This window comes from Pholcus phalangioides, unplaced genomic scaffold (genome assembly GCF_987345545.1).
Source record: "Pholcus phalangioides strain wild (caught in Gottingen) unplaced genomic scaffold, Ppha-v1.0 ptg000010l_1, whole genome shotgun sequence".
NCBI classification, from domain to species: domain Eukaryota; kingdom Metazoa; phylum Arthropoda; class Arachnida; order Araneae; family Pholcidae; genus Pholcus; species Pholcus phalangioides.
In genome coordinates, this window is record NW_028301603.1 from 34,170,141 (window position 1) to 34,182,540 (window position 12,400).

The following is a 12,400-nucleotide window of genomic DNA, read 5'->3' on the forward strand; positions in this document are numbered from 1 at the left end:
TTGCTTCGGTCCATCCTTAACTGATAAGGATTAAAGACTCCTTTGCCTCTTTCCTTGGCAAGCGAATGAGGGGGAAAAGTCCGGGGGCAGTGAACGAAACTCCCGATGAATCCTTGCCTTATGTATGTATGTATGTATGTATACGCTCATATGGGAAGGTACCAATGTATTCCGGGATGAGTCCGGGAATTGATTTTTGATGGACCACGTGCTAAATGTGATGGAAACGTCGAGGGGAAGAGAAAGAAAGAAAGATATCTCTATACACACAACGCGATTTTTCTAATGGCGGACGTAGCTGTGCATTTCGGGAGAATCTACAGGGCGGTGGGCGAGAAGGGAACGATGATTACACTGTTTTGATGATGATGCATTTCTGAAGAGGACTTGACAGTCGAATAGACATGTATTACTACCTCTAAATCAGGGGGTACAATTGATACAGTATTGGGGGGAGGGGGGATCATGTCCGATAATCGCTTCGTGCCATGGATCGATTCCATTTTTTCCTCACGGTTTGTTAAGTCCGTGATGTTCCCGTTCGATGGATTTTGATCGCGTTTTCGGCCCCCATAGGCATCATTCCAGCTTTATTTTCTTGTCTCATTGTCTCCCTTCGTTCAATGCAGATCTTCATTAGGCCTGATTTAGTAATCTGTCAAGGGGTGGTGATTGCACCCATATCTAGATTGTCTGTATGCAATACTATACAAATTAAACGTCCGCAATACTCTATTATTGCATGAATTCTTTCGTTCAATGTAGAGCTCTGTCTTCAGACCTTCATCGGGTCTGATTAGGTAAGTTTGTCACAGGCGGAAGAGCGCAACCATATCTAGATTGTCTGTCTGCAACATGCCCCCCCCCCAACGGTGAAGCTCGCAGAGCCCCGGCCCTGGGGCAAGGGACGAATCTCATAACTTTGTTTTTTTTTTCACGCTATAAATTAACTATAGAAAGGCCCGTGAAAAGACAGGCCTATTCTTCAACTATATGATCTTCTTTCGTTCAACGTAGAGCTCTGTCTTCAGATCTTCATCAGGCCTGATATTGTCAATCTATCAGATGGGGGAGAGAGCAACCATATCCAGATTGAGAAATTGAATTTTCTGGATGTTATGCCGAAACTGATATTTGGAAAGAAAAGTGATTTGTCTCCCCCAGGAATCGAGCCTGGGTCCCCTTGAATAACGGGTAAGTGCGCCAACTAATACACCAGAGGCACACTTTTCAATTCCATATAACACGCATTAGTAGCGTGAAGCGTTGAGTGGAGAGACATAGCAGCCTCCCTTAACTACAGCAATTTTCGCCCCAGTTGGCGTTTTTGTATGAAGAGATGGTATTTTTATATAATAAAAATGAATATACTGAAATATACTGAGAAATTGAATTTTCTGGATGTTAAATGCAAAACTGATTTCAGGTCGAAAAAATACCATCTCTTCATACAAAAACGCCAACTGGGGCGAAAATTGCTGTAGTTAAGGGAGGCTGCTATGTCTCTCCACTCAGTGCTTCATGCTACTAATTCGTGTTATAAAGAATTGGAAATTGTGTCTCTGATGTATTAGTTGGCGCACTTAGTTAGTTGGGGACCCAGGTTCGATTCCCGGAGGCGACAAATCACTTTTCTTACCAAATATCAGTTTCGGCATTTAACATCCAGAAAATTCAATTTCTCGTTATATTTCAGGCCCAAAAAATACCATCTCTTCATACATATCCAGATTGTTTGTCTATCTGCAATACTCTTCATCTACTACTACTTCACCAAACACCAACTCTGGCCATATCGCTATATTGCAATTTACTGCCATTAGTGAGATGGGTTGGAAGTGAAGGCGCTATCTATCGGTGGTCGCCTCGAGTTCGTTAGGGAAAATATCTTATCTATATCCTCCCTTGGGTTCGAACCCGGGACCCAGACAACAACCTTCACGATGGTAGACGAGTATCTTACCACCATGCCACTGGGGCACGCTCTCTCTAGTGGCTAGTGGTCCAGGCTAGTGGTTAGCACACTAGCCTGGAGAACGAAAGACTTCATCTACTGTCTTCTTCCGTTCAATGCAAAGCTCTGTCTTCAGATCTACATCGGGCCTGATTTAGTCGATCTACCAGGTGAGGAAGAGTGCAAACCAGATATATATGGTCTGTCTATCCGCAATACTATACATCCACTTTTTTTTGGCCTGTTTCCTCTTTGTCTTTCTTCGTTTAACGGAGAGCTTCATCGGTACCGATTTTGTCAATCTGACAGATCTACAAGAGTGAAAACGACATCTAAATGGCCCTGTCTGTCTCCAATACTAACGCTGTGTGATCGTGTAGGCATTGTGTTGGACTTTCTTCGTGAGGATCCAGGTCCTGTTGGCTCTGAACAGTGGTGGTGGTCGGCTGAAGTTGGTTTTCGGCGGGTTTTCTAACTTTGAAGTGTGAATGCGAGCTGGTCCCCCGGAACGAAGAAGCAGGCGCAATAGCCAAAGCAGCGACAATCAATGGCACACAATTAATTAAAATATTGCTACCATCATCTACAGCAAAACAAAAGGCAAGAAAAGAAATAAACTATGGCAAACCTGATGAAATGATGCCAAAACTGGAAGAAGTGTCTGCAAAATAGTACCAAAAGTTTCATGCAACGCAAAAAATTGGAGAAGAGAACTTTTGTATTTTTTACAACCAATCACGGACCTTTTTACACATTACCTTCACCTTTGTGGTGAAATCGGCACTCCCATCCATCACTTGACAACATGTAAATTAACTGCACATCTAAAGTACATGGCTGTGCCCGCCGCTAAAAATGCCACACTCTGGATCAGAGAGATTTTTAAAAACAAAAGTAGAATAAATAAAGTCAAGAAAATAATTAGATGGATAGAAGACAAAGTGATCCCACAGACGCCATATCAGCCAATAACACAAGTACAAACTGCACCACCTCGCCGTTCACTAAGAAAAAAGAAACTGATCAACTACAAAGAAGACTGACTGATAGAGCACAAGAACTGCATAATGCCGTGGAAATCGAACGATTTAAATTGAGGATGAAATCGATTATGAATTTTATCTGATTTATTATTGATTTCAATATGCGATATTTAGGATTTTATATTCGAATTAAGATTTAATATCGAATATGGGATTATATGCTTGATTTCCAATTGTATACGTAGATTGTGATCTCGCAACTGATTTCATACGTAGATTGTGATTTTATACGTAGATTGTGATTTTAAACGTAGATTATGATTTTATAGTTACGATTGTAATGTGTATTTTGTAAGGTATGCTTTTTTATGAATAAATTGCCAGAGGTATCCAGTCCGTGAGAACAATGAGCCGATATTGCCATATGGCGATGTGGCCTGGGCATCTTTCGGTTTGACGGTCCCCCCATTTGAAAAATTTTCTCCGCAGATGGCAAGCAGTCCCTGAGTGGGTCCGCTCCGCTCATACTTATTCGTAATTATTTGAGTATAAACGTTAATTAGCTAAAGTGTTAATTTATTTAAATGGTTAAGTGTTTAAGGATTATTTCGTATTGAAAGATTATTCTGAAAAGGGGACTGTAGGTAACAGGTATTAATTGAGGCTTCGCATATTAGGCAGTTGTAAAGGACACGTGCAACAACGACCACGAGGGATAAAATATTATGTATGAAAAGAAGGTGCTTTTTAGGCTAACTGCCGATGAAGCACAATTCATTTGGCAAGGTATGAAGCTATGAAATAAGGATGTAAGACGGAAAATACATGAATAGTGGATGTCAATAGATTCGGGACCTCCACTGAAAAGAAGATGCAATTTGAACGCAACTTGAAAAGAAAGAGAGAGGGTATTGAAGACTGAGAATATATTAGAAAACGATCGAATCGTCACGTATAGGTTACCCCTTGGCAAACTGCCGGTGCGATTTTCACACGACTGTGTGATAGTCACCTGGCAATGCATGGGGCAGGCCCAGGGCTTGGTGAAAGGAGAAAGGTGTTTTTCGAGAATACGTGAATAGGAGCTGTCACGGAATGTGAGATTCGATTCTTGTGGAGTAGGTGTAGAAAAGCTTATGGGGAGCGAGAATAATGAAATTTTAGAATTAATGAATGGTAAGGATGGGCTCGCTTTGAAATGGATATACAGAGAAGAAATCTAAACACAAAGCCGCAGTGCTCCATTAGAGCACCTGTGATCTGCAAGTAGCTTGTGGGGGGGGGGGGATGGCCTTATGTTAATACGAAGGTGCAGGTGCACGCAGCATTTAAATTATTTGGGAAGGGTAGAAATTTATTAGCAAACATGAATATAACAGATCTTCCATCGGGAATGGTCAATTAGAAGTCCAATGGTAGTGTTCAGGCTGCAGGCATCAAATTAAAAGTTAGCTCGGGGAGAAGAGTGAAATTACGGAGCGAATCCTGAGTTCTAGGGAGGAGTCGAGGAAGAGGTAAAATCAGGAAGCGCGCCCGATGATAGAGCGAAGTTGGAAATTGTTTGAGGCTTAGAGAGAGAGTTTTGGATTTTTTCCCAGAGGTTGGGATGAGAATGCCTAAGGAGCGGGCTTGGAATTGTAAAGTGTTGAGTCGAGGCTCTAATAGAGAGTAGTGGGATATGAAAGTGCCGTAGTCAGCGCCGTCTTGACACATGGGCCCCACCAGGGCACGGCCTGGAGGGGGCCTCAAGAGAAGAGGGGCCTCAGAAAAACGAGAAGTAGTTGAAGTTTTCGAAAATTGGCCAGGTAGGGCCTCAGAAAAAGCACTTGGCCTGGGGTCCCACGATGCTCTTAAGACGGCCGTAGTGCCACGTGTATGTAGACAGCAGACGTAGGATGTCAATGAGTTCGCAGAAGAGGATCGGGGCGAGTTCACTTATCCACTTTTCCTGTGACCTGAATGTCCAGTTAAGTAAGGGTCAGGATGTTACATGTTGACTTGTGTCTCAGATACACAAGTTAATAACTTGAATCACCCGTTGAGGATTTTGTAATGTATTCCCCTCAAATGGATACAGGAGACACCTTACACATAATGTTAACGACTGTAATTGCCATTTCTGAATTAAATATTTATATACTTTTAAAGCGCCTCCGTGCTTCTACTTATTGGGTTAATTAATTAATTGGTTTTTATTTTCATGTCAAACACAACGCAATTTACGACCACTATACGATCGAAATCTTGCTAATTAATGATTGTTTAATTAGATATATTAGATTGAATAGAAGTCAACCTCGAAGAGAGTGGGTTGGCACTTACATACCATGAAAATTCGATCATTTACCATGTTCATTCCAAAATATTGAACCAACAAGGACACAAAAACAAACACAACGTCGACAGCATAAATCCGTATGGAGGGAAGGAGCATATACACTCGGAACACCCACTTCGGCATGTAACGATTCGTTAGAAATTTCTCATAAGAATATGTGCGTACCAGGTACATGTAGTGTTCTGCGGCATCCCGATATAGGAATTAAGGTTCGAGTTATTTACAACAAGAGTCCGACATCTAGCGAAGACAAAAGAATAACTAATTTGAGGTTAATTTGATCAATGAAATAACAAAAATACTAAATTTTATCTAATTTTCAGCAAAATATGAATCTCGATAAAATATATATTTGCTGTATATATTTTGTTGAGATTTCCATTAAGAGTTATTATAGAATTTCATTATTAATAATTTAGATTTAAATAATTTAATAAATTTTTTTTAAAAGTTGGGAGCTCTAATCTTAGAGCTTGTTGTGACCAACTTTTTGTCTGCTTACCCGCTGGTGGTCTTTCGGTGCTTAGTGCCCCGGACGTTCCATCGCTCTTCCACCACCGCCCAAACCCTCTGGGTGACCAGCTTGTATCCCGGCGGCACCCGAGTGGCGCAGTGGTAAGATGCTCGTCTTCCACTGTGAAGGTTATCATCAAGGTTCGTGGGGCATAGAACGTCAGCAGCAAGTTCTTCACGTACCGAGCCTGGGGCGACCACCGATGGATGGAACTTTCATTTCCCACCCAACTCCAAAGGTTGGAAATTGTCGTATGGCGATATATTATGACTGGAATTGGTGTGCGGTAAAATAAGGTGCTTATGTATCCCCTATGGGAACAGAGCGGGGGCCATAGCCGGTTTCGGGTCCTCGCTATGCGTGTCCGTCATTATGACCACTCGACCGCAACAGCGGATGTCAGTACATCCTGCGATACTTTGCAACTAATCTGATTAAGTCGGTGCAATCGAACATACGCAATACAGCGTTATTATATGCTGTACGTAGATTAATATGCTCAATGTAGACCAATCTATATGTTCATTTTGAAGAATGGAATAACTTTACAGCGATATGTACGGCTATGCTGATTCGTTTTTTCTAAATTATTATATCTCTCTCCCCATCACTGACGAGTCATCATTCAACCCTCCGGAATGATATATTTCTTGGACAACCTCCATAATGATAGGTCAATAGATACACAGAAACGTATTTGAATAAGATATTATCATTGCCGCGACACACTAATGATCGGTCATCAAATATCCGAGCTTTAGAACGTGAATTACACAAGGCTGCGAATTGATCCTTCCAACACGCTGGAGGTGATGACGCGGGTTAAATATACATCTCAAATTTTCCGCATTAAGCCTCAAACTATGGTAATTATGGTCATTCAACACGCGTCTTGAGTCGTCACAAGGTGGAAATGTTAAATTACACAGGGTCAAGACATGGAAGCTTCCCCGTACTTTAGAGATAAAGATCCTGGAGACAGTCCTGTTCGAAATGTTACCTGCGAACAAAAGGGCGTAGAGAAAATTGATTATCGTATTGCATGGGTCGCATTTTCCGGAAACTTTCCCTATTCGGTGAGGATCGCTATTTATTACGGAACTATATTCGCCTCGGACATCAGCTCTCGTATCATTACATGCTAATTTAGATTGGATAAATTTTGTTACGTATGGGAGTTATAGCGCATTTAGAAAATTTCGGACGTTTTCTTAAGAATATTTCGAACATCATTGGCTTTGATTTTGGCATCTGGTGTGTATAATAAATTACCATTAAGTGATTAGAAAGCACTGATATAGAAGACGGCATATTTCAGCTGATATCGATCATAACACACAGTGACGCAAGGCGCGACACAGAATTAGTAATACGATTTAGACAGTAATTAGGTTAGTCTGAGTCTATTACAAAATGGCTCTATGGCTTTTTCACAGATCGATAGTGTCGTCGTTTAGCATTTTTCGCCATGGAGATAGATATTCATGTGTAGGTCGTTGGATAGCATCATTAAATAATTAATGCGCCATACCGTGCACAGCTACTCCCTCTATTCTATAGCTTTACCTGCTATTGTATTTCATTTCACCTATTATTGGATCGAACTTATCTAAGGGTTTTCAATAAATAAATTAAAGTCTAGGGTTGCACTGGTGGGGAATGTGGAAAGAGGTTTTCATTTTTGTCTCGGTAGCATTCTTTACAATGTCACTCATGTTTTGAAAAGTGTTACTCGCATTTCACTAATCTCATGAAACGATTCTCTCAGTGACGATGTTTTGAAGCATCCCTTCTTGAAGTAGCTGATGATTTTAAGTGCTTCGAATAATTCCGCTGATGTGGAAGAGTGATTTTGAAGCATTCCTAATAGCGTCACTGGTGTCTTGAAGTGTTCTCACAAAAGAGTCACTGATCTCTTAAAGCATTCCTCATTGTGTCACTGATTAATTCAAGCGTTCCTCATAGTGTCACTAATAAAATGTGGTTAGACAACCTTGAGATGCCAATGCGAGCAGCCGGTCACCCCTAGGAAAAAATATCGACTCGGCGAATAAGCGTTTCCTATCGTGTAGTGCATGTCTTGGAGCATTCCCCTCTCATGAGCTTTCCTCATAGTGACACTAATCTCTTGAAGCTTCCCATAGCCATGTCACTAATCGCTCTCTCTCTTTTGAAGCTTTTCTCACTGTGTCACAATTCTCTTGAAAATCTTCTCACCGTGCAACTAGTCTGTCGTTGTGCCACTAATCTCTCGAAGCAGCTCACTCACGATTTAAAGAGTTTCCCACAGCAATATAGGAGAAAACACACACACACACGTGTTCTGTTAATGGACCGACAAACTCAGAGGGTTGTTATTAGACATCAAGAGGAACAAAACTTGCAATGGAACATGGTGTCGCAAACCGCGTTAAGAGGATGAAAATCGCGAAAAACGCATGCAGGTTTGGACGTCACGATGAAACGACCTAAAAGTACAATAACAACTACAAAAATATTTATTTGATTGATTATTACAAGAGTTGTTGGGAGTGGCGGCCGCTGACGTCATTGAACAGTCTACAACGATGTAAAAACGATTCCCGGACGCGCTCGAAGACACCATGTATGCTTTTGATGTCTGCCACAGCGACGACAACCAGTACTATGAGATCCTCCGTTGTGTCCGCAGGCGTCGCATAAACGAGTGATTTAAGGTGACCCCATAGTACAAAAAACACACGGATTCAGATCCGGCGAACGTGGAGGCCAAACAATGGGTCCCGAGCTTCCTAACCACCTGCTTGGGTATGTAACATCGAGGTGATTATGCACCCTCGCTGGAAAAATGTTCAGGGACACCATCATACATGAACTACATGCCTCGCTGCACTGCGTATTCCTCGTCCGTGTTGTCAGCCATCACGATACTCATTGAAACAGAGAACTAACTGCTACACGTGATTACTACCGCAATAGCGCAAATTTACGTCATCCGCAGCGCGTGATCCTACCCCAGCGCATGCGTTTCGCGACGCTGCTTACGTCAGATATGGTGAGCAAACCCACGAACGCATTCAGCGACCAACTGACATCCACCTTTCGTCTCCTCTGGACTCGGAGCCTGCATCAGCTTTTCGCGTTTTTCATCCTCTCAACGTGCTTCGCGACATCATGTTCCATTGCCATTTTTGTTCCTCTTAATGCCTACTAACAACTCTTTGAGCTTGTCGGTCCATTAACGGAACACCCTGTATATATGTGTCTTCTAATTACATTGTGTAGCTTTCAGACTATGTTGAAAATCACCAAACTCTTGCATTATGAGTTTGGTGTTTCTTTTCAACATAGTCTGGAAGCTACACAATAGAATTTTGAAGCTTGCCACAGCCACATGTATCTAGAGCAGCGGTTCTAAACCTTTTTTGACTCGCGGAGCCCTTTTTATTAAAATAATTCTATGGCGGAGCCCCGTAGGCCAATTTTTTCAATCATTCATCAAAATTACTAATGTATTTTTACCATTTAAAAATATTTATAATTATTTTTTTTAATTTTACTGTTTTTTAAATTTTCCTCGAGTGGTCGCGGAGCCCCTGGAGAGTGCAAAAGGAGCCCCAAGGGCTCCGCGGAGCACCGGTTGAGAACCGCTGATCTAGAGCATATCCCAACTTTTTTTTCTCCCATCGCCCCCCAACGCAATCAAACCCATAGGATCCTATGTTATACCCGTAGTTTCTACCGCCCCCCTGGAACATTCCACCGCCCCCGGGGGGCGTTAACGCCCACGTTGGGAATCACTGATCTAGAGCCAACAGACTCTGTCGATTTTCAGTTGATTCCATAGCTTTTGCAAAAAGCGTTGAAGGCATTTTTAACCAGCATTATAGACAAAAGTCTGGTAGCTCCTTAGTTCATTCGGGCAGCGGATTGCTCAAGTAGAGTGTGTCGTTCGACCCTCACGCACTTCTCGGTAGACGTTCACCTTCCGCATCAACAGCAATGTATATCCTCCGCTGTTTTCAATTCCATTAATAGCAGTGGTGTCATTTATTGAGTTACGAAGCACTTAAACGACACCAGCCGTCGAAAATTTCCAAAAGCACCCAATTGCCGATATACTGTAATACAACAACGAAACCAACTCTAAAATTGCCGTTAGGAGACGTTGGAAAGCCCCCTTTTTGAAAAAAAAAAAATCTGATTGATGGCTCGTTTGAACTATGGCAGTTACGGCTGTATGATACACAATTTAAGAATTTTCACATCTCTCCTTGTATACAAGGTGTCCTGTAAGTACTAGCACGGCCTTTATCTCATCCACCGTCCGTCGTAGAGAGGTATAGTTTTAGTATGAAAAGTACTCGGAAAAGGAGTTCAAAAATTACCCTTTACCAGATTTGAGAGTGAAAATACAGCCGGAATAAAAAAAACCTAATTTCTTACACGGTCCCTCTGTGCTCTAACTTCCAATTAGAAAGTTGTTACCCTGTCTCTTCTGAGGATAACAAAAAATCGTTGTGTGGGGAAAGTAACGATCGGACACAGAGTTGGTGATTCCTATGCCCCCCCCCCCACATCCACTCACGGCTCGGTATTTGTGAGCCAACCCGGAAGATTCCACGCCAAAATAAGAAGAAACGAAATAGGATGTTGTGGATCAAAACGTGGCAAACTTTCTAGGTAGTCTTACGGGACTACTCATGACGTTCAGGTGAACTTGGCAACCAGTGCGGAGGCTGTCTATAACTAAGAGGTGGTGATTAAAAGCAGTGAACAAGTATCTTTAAGCGTCTCCTTCAATGACGTTAATATCATAAGAGGGCAGCAACAACTGGTGTGTGATGGTTAGGTGCTGAAAGTTTTTTCAACTCTACGTAAAATTCAAGTGCTTCCACCAAATGTTAACGCCCGAATATATAGTTATATTCGAGCACTATAGTGATATATATATATTGTGTAATATATACGCGATATTAATTTAATATAATATGATTTATTATGTGATATATATAGTGAATCTATGGTGATATATATATATCACTATAGATTCAAATATATTTAAGATTTTGAATTTCCAAGTACTTAAATCAAATATAACTTTTCCGAAGTTCAGTTCCTCAGAATCTTTTACTGGAAAAAAAGACGTCTTATTCCTGGTATTTATGTCCTCCATGTACATAAAAATTTCACCAAATCTGACATATTTTCCTCTCAACGTAAAACATTCTCAGAAATTCATTCTGATATCTCTCTCAGCACATATATGCATAAAAGGGACTTTTCTAAGAGGAGGAAAAAAATGCATTTCCAGTCAAAAAAATAGAAGAAAAGGGGAATAAAAAGTCACGTGATCGGTGATGATCCAAAATAAAAATTTATTCAGAAAGTTTAAAAGTCGAAGCCACGATCCAAAAGACGAGAGAAACTAAAATTAAATATATGACTCCGAAGAGATATATTTCGTGCTTATACATGTATATATTCGAGAAATGTACATTTTTGTATGCGAAGAGTTTCTCGGAGAACGTCTTTATCTATAAATCATATTTTAATGCAAAATGTAAACGCTATTACCGAGAACCGAAGCGTTTGTGTTCTTTTTTTCTCCCCTCTCTTCATATCATTTTTTACTCATCTTTATGCATGAATATTCGTGTGTCGGGAGGGAATAGATGGCGCTGTACAGTACCGGGCCCGAATCCAGTGCGTTTCTGATAACAGTGATGAATAAGAATGTGATGGGGTTTTCGATTTGTTAGTGTCTATTAAACGCCAGTGTTCCACTGCACGTTCTTAACGCGTTCAACTCGTGGTTAAATTGACTTAGCCGAGGCCACACTCGTGTTCAGCCTGGGCCTAATACCTTCCAAGTTTTCCAAGATGGTATCCACAGTTGTGGCCGCTCCATCATCGGCAATGGTATTCAGATTTTAGAGGCTGGAAAGTATGTGTTGGAAAGCTGGTCGAACACAGAACGACCAGAACCTTCCAGCTCTTACCCCCAGGCGTCTCCACGAGGGAGCTGCAGAGGACATGGACAATGTCCATGTCGATTGTACAATGTACATGTCCATTGGAAATGTCGGTGGTGCTGCAACTCGTGAACTCTAAACCACCGTATATCGGAAAGTCGAATTTTAGCTGTGACTAGACGAAATACCATCTTATATGTCCCTTTCTCTGTGCCCTCACATGCCTGCTGATTCTTCTGTTAACAACGCCTCAGTGGGTTAGGGCTCCTGGGCCATTGAGTGGTGGCTTGGCGAGGGAACCTGCCTGGCCAAGTCACAAGTTATAAAATCTCCGGCGCGACTACCAGGAAATGAGCTTATATCGTAATAGCGACAGAGCCTGCTCGTGCTAGTACTCTGGTGATCCAGTGGTAGGGCCCACCCTTACTGCAGCGAGCATAAGTAGAGCCTGCTCGTGCTTGGTCCGACAACGACAACAGCCCCTTCCCGAGTCAATGAAGCCGATCAGATGATCCGTCTGACTACACATGGTAAAATAACTGCAATAGTCACTACACGGAAAGTGTTCCGTAAGCAAATATTCACCAAGGAATATTGGGCTAGGTTGGGTCAGTGTGTACCCAGCATATGCTGCTGGTGCTTCATCGCAGCAGGAGG

General features: G+C 41.8%; 1 protein-coding gene across 1 annotated transcript in view; it reads right to left on the bottom strand.

Moving 5' to 3' along the window:
• LOC149081332 (bone morphogenetic protein 1-like) overlaps positions 1-12,400 on the bottom strand; it is a 265,551-nt gene that overhangs the window by 82,407 nt on the left and 170,744 nt on the right. The gene's annotated exons all lie outside the window — the stretch shown is intronic.